Here is a 10,500-nt window from a genome sequence, read left to right as displayed (position 1 = left end):
CATCCCTTGATCGCACCCGGGCGTCGATCAGCCTCCCATTGTATCTGTACCAAATGGTAATTCCCCCGGTACAGCTATTGAAGGCTTCACGAACTACGCAGTCGAAATAGATGTTAAATAATGTGGGAGCCAGAGGACATCCCTGTCGCACCCCAAGGTGTACAGGGAAAGGCTCCGACTCCCGGCCACGTAGTTTTACCCGGGCCCGCTCACCATCATGAAGGTCCTTAATGATCGTGAGCAGAGGGTCAGGGACTCCGAAAGCACGAAGAACAACCCAGAGCCCAGTCCTACTGATGGTATCATAGGCCTTGACCAGGTCAATAAAGCAGAGATGTAGGTCTTTTTGGAATTCCCTACACCTCTGCTGTAGCAGACGGACAGAAAATATGGCATCTGTGCAGGACCGCCCTTTCCTGAAACCACATTGGGGCTCCGCAAGCCTCTCCTCAGCATGCCTAGCAAGGCGATGTTGAATAATCCTTGCCAGGACCTTACCCGGCACACTGAGGAGTGAGATGCCCCTGTAGTTGTTACAGTCGGTACGGTCCCCCTTCTTAAAGAGGGGGACCACCAGGGCATCCTTCCAGTCCTGCGAAACCCGTCCAGTGGTCCAGACTGTTGTTATGATGTCATATAGGGCAGTCTGTGCACAAACGCCACCCTCCCTCAGCATTTCGCCTGGGAGATCATCTCTGCCCGGTGCCTTCCCTGGTCTCAGACTCCGGATCGCCCTCAGTACTTCCTCAACAGCCGGTACCTCAGCCAGCCACTCACAGGGGGTGACCTCTTCCAATATTTGAGGCACCGCAGCCTCAGCAGGGTTATCCCCACTTTGTGCCATGATGTTTTCCTGGCTGAGAGATTTTCCCTCCCCCAGGACCTCACAGAAATGCTCAGCAAATCTGCAAACCTGTTCCTGGGGGTCGGAGATTGGATCACCGTTTTTTCCTCTAATGATGGTAATAGGTGTGGCGCTGCAGGTTACTTTTTTGATGGAGTTAAATAGTGATTTGTGATCGCGGGCCACTGAGGCAGACTCCATCTCCTCAGCAACCCGCGACCACCACCCATCCTTACAGCGCCTCACGGCTCTCCGAACCTCCGAGCGAAGACTGCGGTAAACCTCCTCATTCTCTGACGTGGGATGCTGTAGGCGATGAGAGTGGGCCTGTCGCTTTTTCTCAATTAACCTGAACACCTCCTCCGTCAGCCAGGGTTCCCGGGGAGGTCTGGACCGCGTACCCAAAGCAGCCATTGCAGCTGCATGAGTCACAGTCTTAAACCTCGCCCATTTACCCTCGACATCACACACGCACACACAGACACGCACACACACGCGCATACACACGCACACACACACACGCGCACACACACGCGCATACACACACGCACACACACACTCACACATATACACACACACGCACGCACACACACGCGCAAACACACGCACACACGCACCTCTCACCTGCAAGGCAGCGGTCGCCGCTTCTCCTCCCACATCTCTCGTCGCGGCAGCTGTAGCGATGGTGCATGTTTGTTTTTATCATCAATTCCTCCTCCTCCACCCCTCCCCGCCACTGTTCACCCACCAGAATAAATGAGTTCGCCCATAGTCAGTCGATCAATAATAGGTGGATTATTACATCGCAGCAGAATAAGGGCGTGGGGGGGGGGGGCGACGGCTTGGGGTTGGCGTTCATCCAGCAGTGGATTTATCACGGCTGCGACCCCGCGTCACCGCGATCCTCGTGTCCTCCCCTAGGTCGACTCAGCCTAAAATGGCACACCGGGATTGGTGGCACAGACGTCTTGGCACACTCACGAAGCCTTCTGCACTAGGCCTCGCGAAGCCTTCTCTGCAGTAGGCCTCGCGAAGCCTTCTCTGCAGTAGGCCTCGCGATGCCTTCTCTGCAGTAGGCCTCGCGAAGCCTGCCGCACTAGGCCTCGCGAAGCCTGCTGCACTAGGTCTCGCGAAGCCTGCTGCACTAGGCCTCGCGAAGCCTCCTGCAGTAGGCCTCGCGAAGCCTTCTGCACTAGGCCTCGCGAAGCCTTCTCTGCAGTAGGCCTCGCAATGCCTTCTCTGCAGTAGGCCTCGCGAAGCCTGCCGCACTAGGCCTCGCGAAGCTTGCTGCACTAGGCCTCGCGAAGCCTTCTCTGCAGTAGACCTAGCGAAGCCTTCTGCACTAGGCCTCGCGAAGCCTTCTCTGCAGTAGGCCTCGCGAAGCCTTCCCTGCAGTAGGCCTCGCGAAGCCTTCTCTGCAGTAGGCCTCGCGAAGCCTTCTCTGCAGTAGGCCTCGCGATGCCTTCTCTGCAGTAGGCCTCGCGAAGCCTGCGCACTAGGCCTCGCGAAGCCTGCTGCACTAGGCCTCGCGAAGCCTCTGCAGTAGACCTAGCGAAGCCTTCTGCACTAGGCCTCGCAAAGCCTTTTCCGCAGTAGGCCTCGCAAAGCCTGCCGCACTAGGCCTCGCGAAGCCTGCCGCACTAGGCCTCGCGCCGTGCTTTTCGTGCACAAATAAGGCGATTAAATGTATCTCGTCTCTGTGTTAATAAATGTATCTTGTCTCTGTGTTAAAAAAACGTGCTGCGTTTCAGTAAAGTAAATTTGAAGCGAAGTTTAAAGTTTTGCCGTGAGGCGCCGGAAGCGACGGCCATCTTGTTTAATTCACAGATCGCAGGGGAAGCGGGCGGCCATCTTGTCGGACAGGGTCATGCCAAGTGTTTGCAGTCGGGGGCGATGTTGATACACGGACGGACGAACAGACACATTAATCTATTGGTGGTCTGGTCCACTTCGTTCCTACCAGTAACAGGACCCTGCGGGGTGGGCTGGTAGGAATAATACTTAGTACCGGTACAGGGATATCGACCGGGTATAGAGGAGTTAAAGAAAAAAATACTGTATTCTAGTGTAACGTTAATTAAAAGTGTTTGTTTTGACAAGAAACGCTGTGAGATTTAAAGACCCCCCAACACCACCCTCAACACCACCCCTCCCACCAGCTCTCACCACCACCCAACCCCACCACCACCACCCCACCACCCCCCACCACCACCTTCTGCACTAGGCCTCGCGAAGCCTGCCGCACTAGGCCTCGCGAAGCCTACTGCACTAGGCCTCGCGAAGCCTTCTCTGCAGTAGACTTAGCGAAGCCTTCTGCACTAGGCCTCGCGAAGCCTCTGCAGTAGGCCTCGCGAAGCCGCGCTTTTTGTGCACAAATAAGGCGATTAAATGTATCTCGTCTCTGTGTTAATAAGCCTGCCGCACTAGGCCTTGCGAAGCCTGCCGCACTAGGCCTCGCGCCGTGCTTTTCGTGCACAAATAAGGCGATTAAATGTATCTCGTCTCTGTGTTAATAAATGTTTCTTGTCTCTGTGTTAAAAAAACGTGCTGCGTTTCAGTAAAGTAATTTTTTTTTTAAACGTGCTGCGTTTCAGTAAAGTAATTTTGAAGCGAAGTTTAAAGTTTCGCCGTGAGGCGCCGGAAGCGACGGCCATCTTGTTTAGTTGACAGATCGCAGGGGGAGCGGGCGGCCATCTTGTCGGACAGGGTCATGCCAAGTGTTTGCAGTAGGGGGCGATGTTGATACACGGACGGACGGACGGACAGTCGGACGGACGGACGGACACATTCATCTATTGGTGGTCTGGCCCACTTCGTTCCTACCAGTATAATATCTTTTCACTCGACCTCCTTCCGCGTGAGTGTAAAAATCCACCCGTTCATGATTATTTTATTATTAATGACGGGGGGGTGGCATGTGGAGTGACGTCACTCGCGTTTCACACATTTCTGGGCTATTATAGTAGTAATTTCTATGGGAAAAGCTTCGTTCAGCAGTCGATAGATCATGGATGATGATGCCTTAAAATCAAATTCTTCATCACGAAAATAATAAAGAAAAGCGGATGTAATAGACCTAGGAAAAGATAGAGAACACTTGATGTCAATGATGATAACCCTAAAATAATGAAGTCGATGCTGGGGTGTACAAAGCTGACGTGATCGCTCCACTAACAGAAAAACAAAATACTTTTGCATATAACTGTCGCCGATATATTCATGAAAACAAGACTATTCTGCGGACTGCCATCCAGTAAGAAAACTTCCCTGTCTGTGAATTAACATGAGTTGTCTTGTTTAGTTATGTAACAATCCTGGTTCTGCAACGAGCTGATCCATTCCAATTTCCTTACTAAATTAAAGACAAGCCACAGTGCGATTATGGTCATGAAACCAAAACTATATAGATCGTTTAGTAAACCCCTTTAATCTGCGTTCTGTCAATGGAAGAATATAAAAACGACACGAACTCTCTCCTGAAGCTCCCTGGTGGCAAGCAGACCTCGACAATGGTATTTAGTTCGTGAACATAGTCATACACAAAAATAAAATTACATTCATGTGTAATTAACGCCAAACATTTACAAATTTGGATATTAAAAGACTTACTGAAAATTAACAAAAAAATGTAAATATAATAACACTTCAAAAATCTACGTTACAATTCATTTCCTCATCACCATGAAGAAGAAATGGAAAGCTCCAGGTTCGCTGGATGTGGAAAGCTCAAGAGATTAATGAGAAAATAGATATTTACACACTTAATTGGTATGTGGAAGGCTGAAGAAGTAATTTGCATGCATGTAGTGTGAACCCAGAACGCCGTAACTGTACTGTGCACAGTTTAATGAACACACGAACAGTGTTGACGATGCATTTGTTTTATTCATAGCTTGAAAGAATGTTCTGGTAGCTTTCTACCATGACGAATTAGAGCGCTGAAAGTGTTTGCTGTCATTGTAAAGTAATCTTCTAGAAGGCACAATTGAAACGTGCTTCCTTAAATGAGCAACATTCATATGATGCTTATTAATTCATTTGGTCTTTTTTCTGGAATCGTCATGCCTGGGCGTAATGTATTCAATATTCAATACATACATCAACCCTTTTTCTTACTCAATAAGTTTACCATTTATTTAGCGAATGCTTTTGCACGTGACTGCCATATGGTTACAGCGCCAGATATCCATGAAAAATTAATGTTTGTCAATGTTATATGTGAGTGGACTCAGCTCACGAAGCCACAGAGCCATGTGAAAGCCTCCTCTTTCAGCACGTGAAGGACAGCCAGTCCATCCAGCACGCCCTGACCGACTTCACAGCTGGAGACGATGTGTGCATCAATGAACTGACTCGCATACGCAACGAGGAAACAGGTTATTCTTAATCTTACACATCCTCCTCTTATTTAACCATACTTCACCATCATCCTGGTTGTGCGGGTTGGTTGGTAAAAGCATGAGGCATGGACATGGGAGCAGAAAATAAAATAAAACAATTGATTTTGCCATGAGATGGCAGTATCACAAAGGACTGAATCCATAAAAGCAGAGCTTTGGGTGTTATATCTTTATTATGCGTGATGGGTTTTCTCCTGGATCTCCCATTTTCTATCCCATGTCAAAAATTCATTATAAAATTGCTCAAACATTCTCTATTAAGGAACCCTTCCTCACGTGAGCAGAAAGTTACTGAGGTTTTCTTAAACAGTACATGATTACATAAACACACACATGAGTAATCGGTGTTTTGACATTGGGAGTTAAGGAAGAGCTTAGCATACACAATCGTCAGGCGAGGTGCACCTTGAGGCCATGTGAAGCATCGAAGGCTCGCTGGGTTGAATATTCGAGAAGAGTGGCAGATGCACCACCTGGGCTCTCAAATGTGTCACCTCTCCCAGCCACATGTAAACATGCACACGTACCACCCCAACCCCACGACCGCCCACCCCTCCCCAGCCCCACGTACCTGGAGAGCCCCACCCTCACCTGGGTGCTCGCAAATAAAAGTGCGTGCATCGCTGCGATCTTCACATCAGCGGCTCCAGATTCGACCTTCCAGTTGCTCACGGATCACCAACGACTTCAGCCATGGTAGGGAATACACTCATTGCACCATCATGACAGTCAAATATGCCTGGCATTGCCTTTCACACACACGCACGTTTTGTTCGTGAGCACCTATTAAATAGTAAAATATGATATATTCGTCTGAAAAAGTATTCTATATATTTTGCGTGCAGAGACAAACACGTTCTCAATGATGACGCTATTATTTTTGCGTTACTTATTAAGGTTGTTAAACGATTAACCATACATTTTAAAAACGGCTTTGGACGCTATTATCCATACCAAAGCGATGGAATCGATAATCAAATCCAGTGCAGACGAACGTGGAAGACTTTTTTCAATTGTTAATGGCATGTTGATTATTTGTATCTTCATAAGCCACTGTCAACCCACAAGATAAGATAAGGAGCGCTGCAGCTCATGGCTCCAGACATTCCACTGTATTCTGAAGTATTCTGAAATAAATATACCTCTGTTAGTCTTTCCAATAACATACTCAAACGTTGACTTGACGCAATGACCAATATGCAGTGTTGCAGCTCTGTATGATAAAATAATGTTAAGATTCTGAAAGTGTTGTTTGTGATTTGTTTTGAAAAACAGGACTGGGAATCATTGGCGCACGCTAATTTCGAAGCAATTGACATGGTGAGTTAAAGCAGTTGCATCTGTATCCTCTTTTTGCATCTCATTACACCTATGCACTTTGTCCACCTATCTCATCTTGCTACATCTTATATTTCACTTGTATATATCTCGTGTTATCTTACTTAGGAGTTTACGAATTGAAAGGGAGGGCACGTAAAGATATGTTCTGCTTAGAGTCCCCAATTGGCTAGCACCTCTGCTCTTATGTGCCGTGTTTAGCTCTGCTGCTCTATAAGCATTAAAGACTGAAGCTACTCACTCTTCTCGTGCCCAAGCCGTGGCACCTAGCCACGAGATGGATGTCTCAGTTCATCTCCCTCGTGTTTACCTGAGGCAGTTGAAATGCAGCCTCAAAGAGGTGCGATTTCCACACAGCAAGTTCATACTTCCTGTTGCGTATCGCTAGGGCATGGCCCTCACAAGTCAGTAGGACCCTTCAGCTACTGTGAGACTTGTACCCCTGATCAGTGCCAGCACTCACCTCTGCACCAGCTGATATGATGATCATGAGACTCATTATTCATGCCCAAAGTCTCACGTCGTCTCAAGATGATTCCAGCAGGCTCCTCCATTGCCGTGATTGACTAATTCCGTTTATGAGTGGTACATGTACAAGCCTTAAGTCAGTCAACTGCTGGATGAGATCCTCCTCATGCCTTGTGGATTGTGGGTTATCTGACCATACTTCACCACACTGATAATTTTGAGTTGAAGGTGGTGAGCGTAGACACGGGGACATTAAGGTAAAAACGCCATCACTCACAGTTCTGCGATATACCGATCCACCAATGAACAGCACACAAGCTAAATTACATCACTGACATATCCGTGGTAGATCACAGACACGTTTTTTCCCTTGGATGTGAATCTGTTGCTAGTCTTGACCACGAGCCACCTTCCCATTAATTTGCACCAGCACTCACAAAGCTGCCATTAACGAGCAAGGAAATGTTTCCTCCTCATTCTGTGGAAACAGGACAACGACGGCTTCATTTCGTTTGCCGACTACCATGACTTCTTGGAAATGAACGGTGTGGATCAAGACTGCACCAGTGTGGACAAAAACCAAGATGGCAAGATCTCTTTCGAAGGTGTGTGGCCATGGTCTACGGAAGATCTTGGCACAGGGTTGTTACCTTGTTTAAAAGGGGCATACACAAACTCAGGAGGACATGATATAGAACAAGCCAAGGGAAAGACATTTATGTATGAACAATGATGACACGTATTTACATAGAACATCTTCCACGCTCTCTCTTGAACTGGAATGTCTTCCCAATAACGTTCATTCTTGTTTCACTTGTGGGAGGAAATTGGAGTACCCAGCTAAATCACGCATACAAGAGAACAGCAGTGAAATGTGCACAGACGTACATTTGAGAATCCATTGCTCTACTACCATCTCCCGGAAACCTATAGTTAGGAAATTCATCACATTGTTATTTACATTCAAGTGAAAATTTTGTTTATTCTCATGTGACATTCAGCACATAACCACAGCATTATAAGGAAATTCAAGGTCGAATTATGGTTATTTTACAGATGGTGTAACAAGGTCGGATATGAGATCATGCGAACATCTAGTTAGGCCTTGCACAAATAGGTTGCTGGACCAAAACAAAGTACAAACTGCTTGAAACATTACGGACTCCTATACTCTTCTTTAGAAGTACGCGAATGTGTGTAACATTTTCAGTACATTCAGGTAGGGTGGGGTTATTCACACAAAGGGGTGGGCATCGATCAGTGACGGGCACTTCCTGTAATAATTTTTGTGTATATGCTGCTAACCTATTTCTTCCCAGAATTTGCGATTTGCGGTTTGAAATAACTTATATGCGGCTAAATGGTTGGACATGCGACCTTCTGTATACCATCTGCGCTGCTCGACAAGCAGCTGCCTCGTGTGGCGCATTGTGGGTTACGTGACTCTGCGGTCTCCGCTACGCCATTTTGCTTTGTACACCCTTATTTGGAACACATCTACCTCAGAAAGCGAGGGAACCCTCTACGTATGCCATCCATTTGAAGTTACATTTCTCTCCCATGCCAGAGTTCTCTGAATTCTACAAGAAGGACTCTGACCAGCAGAAGGAGAAGCTGAAGCTGAAAAAGTGAACTCCAAGGACATGGCTGCGGGGTGAAAGGGTTGCTCTTAGTTTGTTAAGCTTCCACTCCTTGCTTCTTAATCATCATGACGAGTGTCAACCTTACCACTAAGTATTAGGCATGTAATGATGTATTGATTCATTCAAATTAATTTGTACTCTCGCATCCATGCCACCAATCGGTCGTGCAAGAATCAGTCATTTAAGTGTTATTGCATATTGTATGCAAACATTACCTTCGTGCTGAGCAAATTAAATTGTGACATGTCTCCGAATCATAGACAGTAATCTTGACATGCCTAATAAACAAGGTACTGCTACTATTCACAGCTATTACTACTATACCTGACACTACTGCTAATTAGCACTACCACTAAGGCTCCATTGAAATGTGCTTTTAGTAAAAAGGCATTTCAATATTTTAAATGTACTGTGCTGCACGACATACTGGCACCAATATTGCAAATAGCACAATGACACAAACTCCAACGAGGCATAATGCATCCATCCACTATGAAATAAACACCTTGTGCATTGGCTCAGTGCAGTACACGTACTCACAAAACCAGTAACAAATAACTCTTGAAAACTACTTTCAAAATGCTGGACGTGACTTGGTAACCTGAAGAGCAGCAGTGTACAGAATGCTAACCCGGTTCTGTCAGCAAATGCAGCCCAGCGCTCTTGAGGGGGTTTGCCACGTGCAATGATTACAGAGAAATTAACGCTGAATGAGGTTTTTCATGTGCATTGAAATAAACCCTCCCTTGCTCAAATTAAATCTGACTATCCCTTGTTCATGTGAATACGTGAGTGTGTGTGTAAGCATGCGTTTGCCTGTTTGTCGTCGTGCAGCGGTTAGCACGCTGGGCTATGAACCCGGATACACGAGTTCGATTCCCGCTCACGACCAACATAAGTGACGATTAAGTAAATCGGTCCAGGGCCTCACCTAGGTCGACTCAGCCTCAAATGAGTACCTGATGCAATGTGTAAACATCGCTACTGAGGAGACAAAGGCAGCCGGGCGTGGTGCTTGCCACCAAACCCCTCGTGTGCCGTGCAGGCCCTCATAGGCGCTCGCTAACAGAACTTGCCCCAACAGTCTGTTTTTCAACATCTACGTGTGCGCACTCGTTTCGGTCCAGCTTCTAGATGTAATATCGTTGAGGACTCTTGGACGCCGGGGTTGGAGGCACACGTATTTATTCCGCGTCAGTTGGCACAATCACGGACATACAACATTGGAGGGGGTATCGGCCCCCTCACCCGGCTAGCTGGGGATACACTTGCTAGCTATGCCTAACCTACCTCCTAGTCCACCACTAACGGGCTAGGGGAGGCTATCTGGCCCGACACTGGTAAGTCGGGCTTACGGTACCCGGAGTCCCAGAGCACTGGCTCTGGCTCTCGGGACCACGCCGCTGGCTCGGTCCTGTGCGGCCCTGATAAGGGTGGCGATCCAGGGGAGTCCAGGGCCCTATCTAGACGATCTTCGGTCTTCACTGGTTTAGCTTAACATATCTCCCCGAGCCCTCCGACTCATCCCCTTTTATACCAAACCCCCCGCTGAGGGGTGGGGCCCCGGGGGATCCCAGCTCCGAGTCAGCCCCCCAGGCTGCCCGATGCGGACGTCGCTGGGAGCACCTGCCCGTGCACCGACATAGCCACGCCCACTGTGTTTCTTTCCCATCTGATCCCATTGTATACAGCCCCTCCGTAACACCCCTACATATACATAGGGTCGCACACACGACGGTTATCCTCAGCAGGGGTCTTTGGGAAACAATTGAGATAAACAGACACTGTCCCCTTCATATATTCGTCT

General features: G+C 47.8%; 1 long non-coding RNA gene across 1 annotated transcript; it reads left to right on the top strand.

Annotated features, from left to right (window-relative positions):
* The first annotated feature begins 5,863 nt into the window (after nucleotides 1–5,863).
* On the top strand, nucleotides 5,864–9,453 carry LOC144932240 (uncharacterized). The gene is made up of 4 exons (XR_013636873.1): nucleotides 5,864–5,940; nucleotides 6,520–6,564; nucleotides 7,541–7,655; nucleotides 8,618–9,453. It is a non-coding gene; the product is annotated as an uncharacterized LOC144932240 (long non-coding RNA).
* Nucleotides 9,454–10,500: the final 1,047 nt, after the last annotated feature.

Source organism: Lampetra fluviatilis, chromosome 5 (assembly GCF_964198595.1).
Source record: "Lampetra fluviatilis chromosome 5, kcLamFluv1.1, whole genome shotgun sequence".
NCBI lineage: Eukaryota > Metazoa > Chordata > Hyperoartia > Petromyzontiformes > Petromyzontidae > Lampetra > Lampetra fluviatilis.
This window is presented reverse-complemented; position numbering and strand designations above follow the sequence as displayed.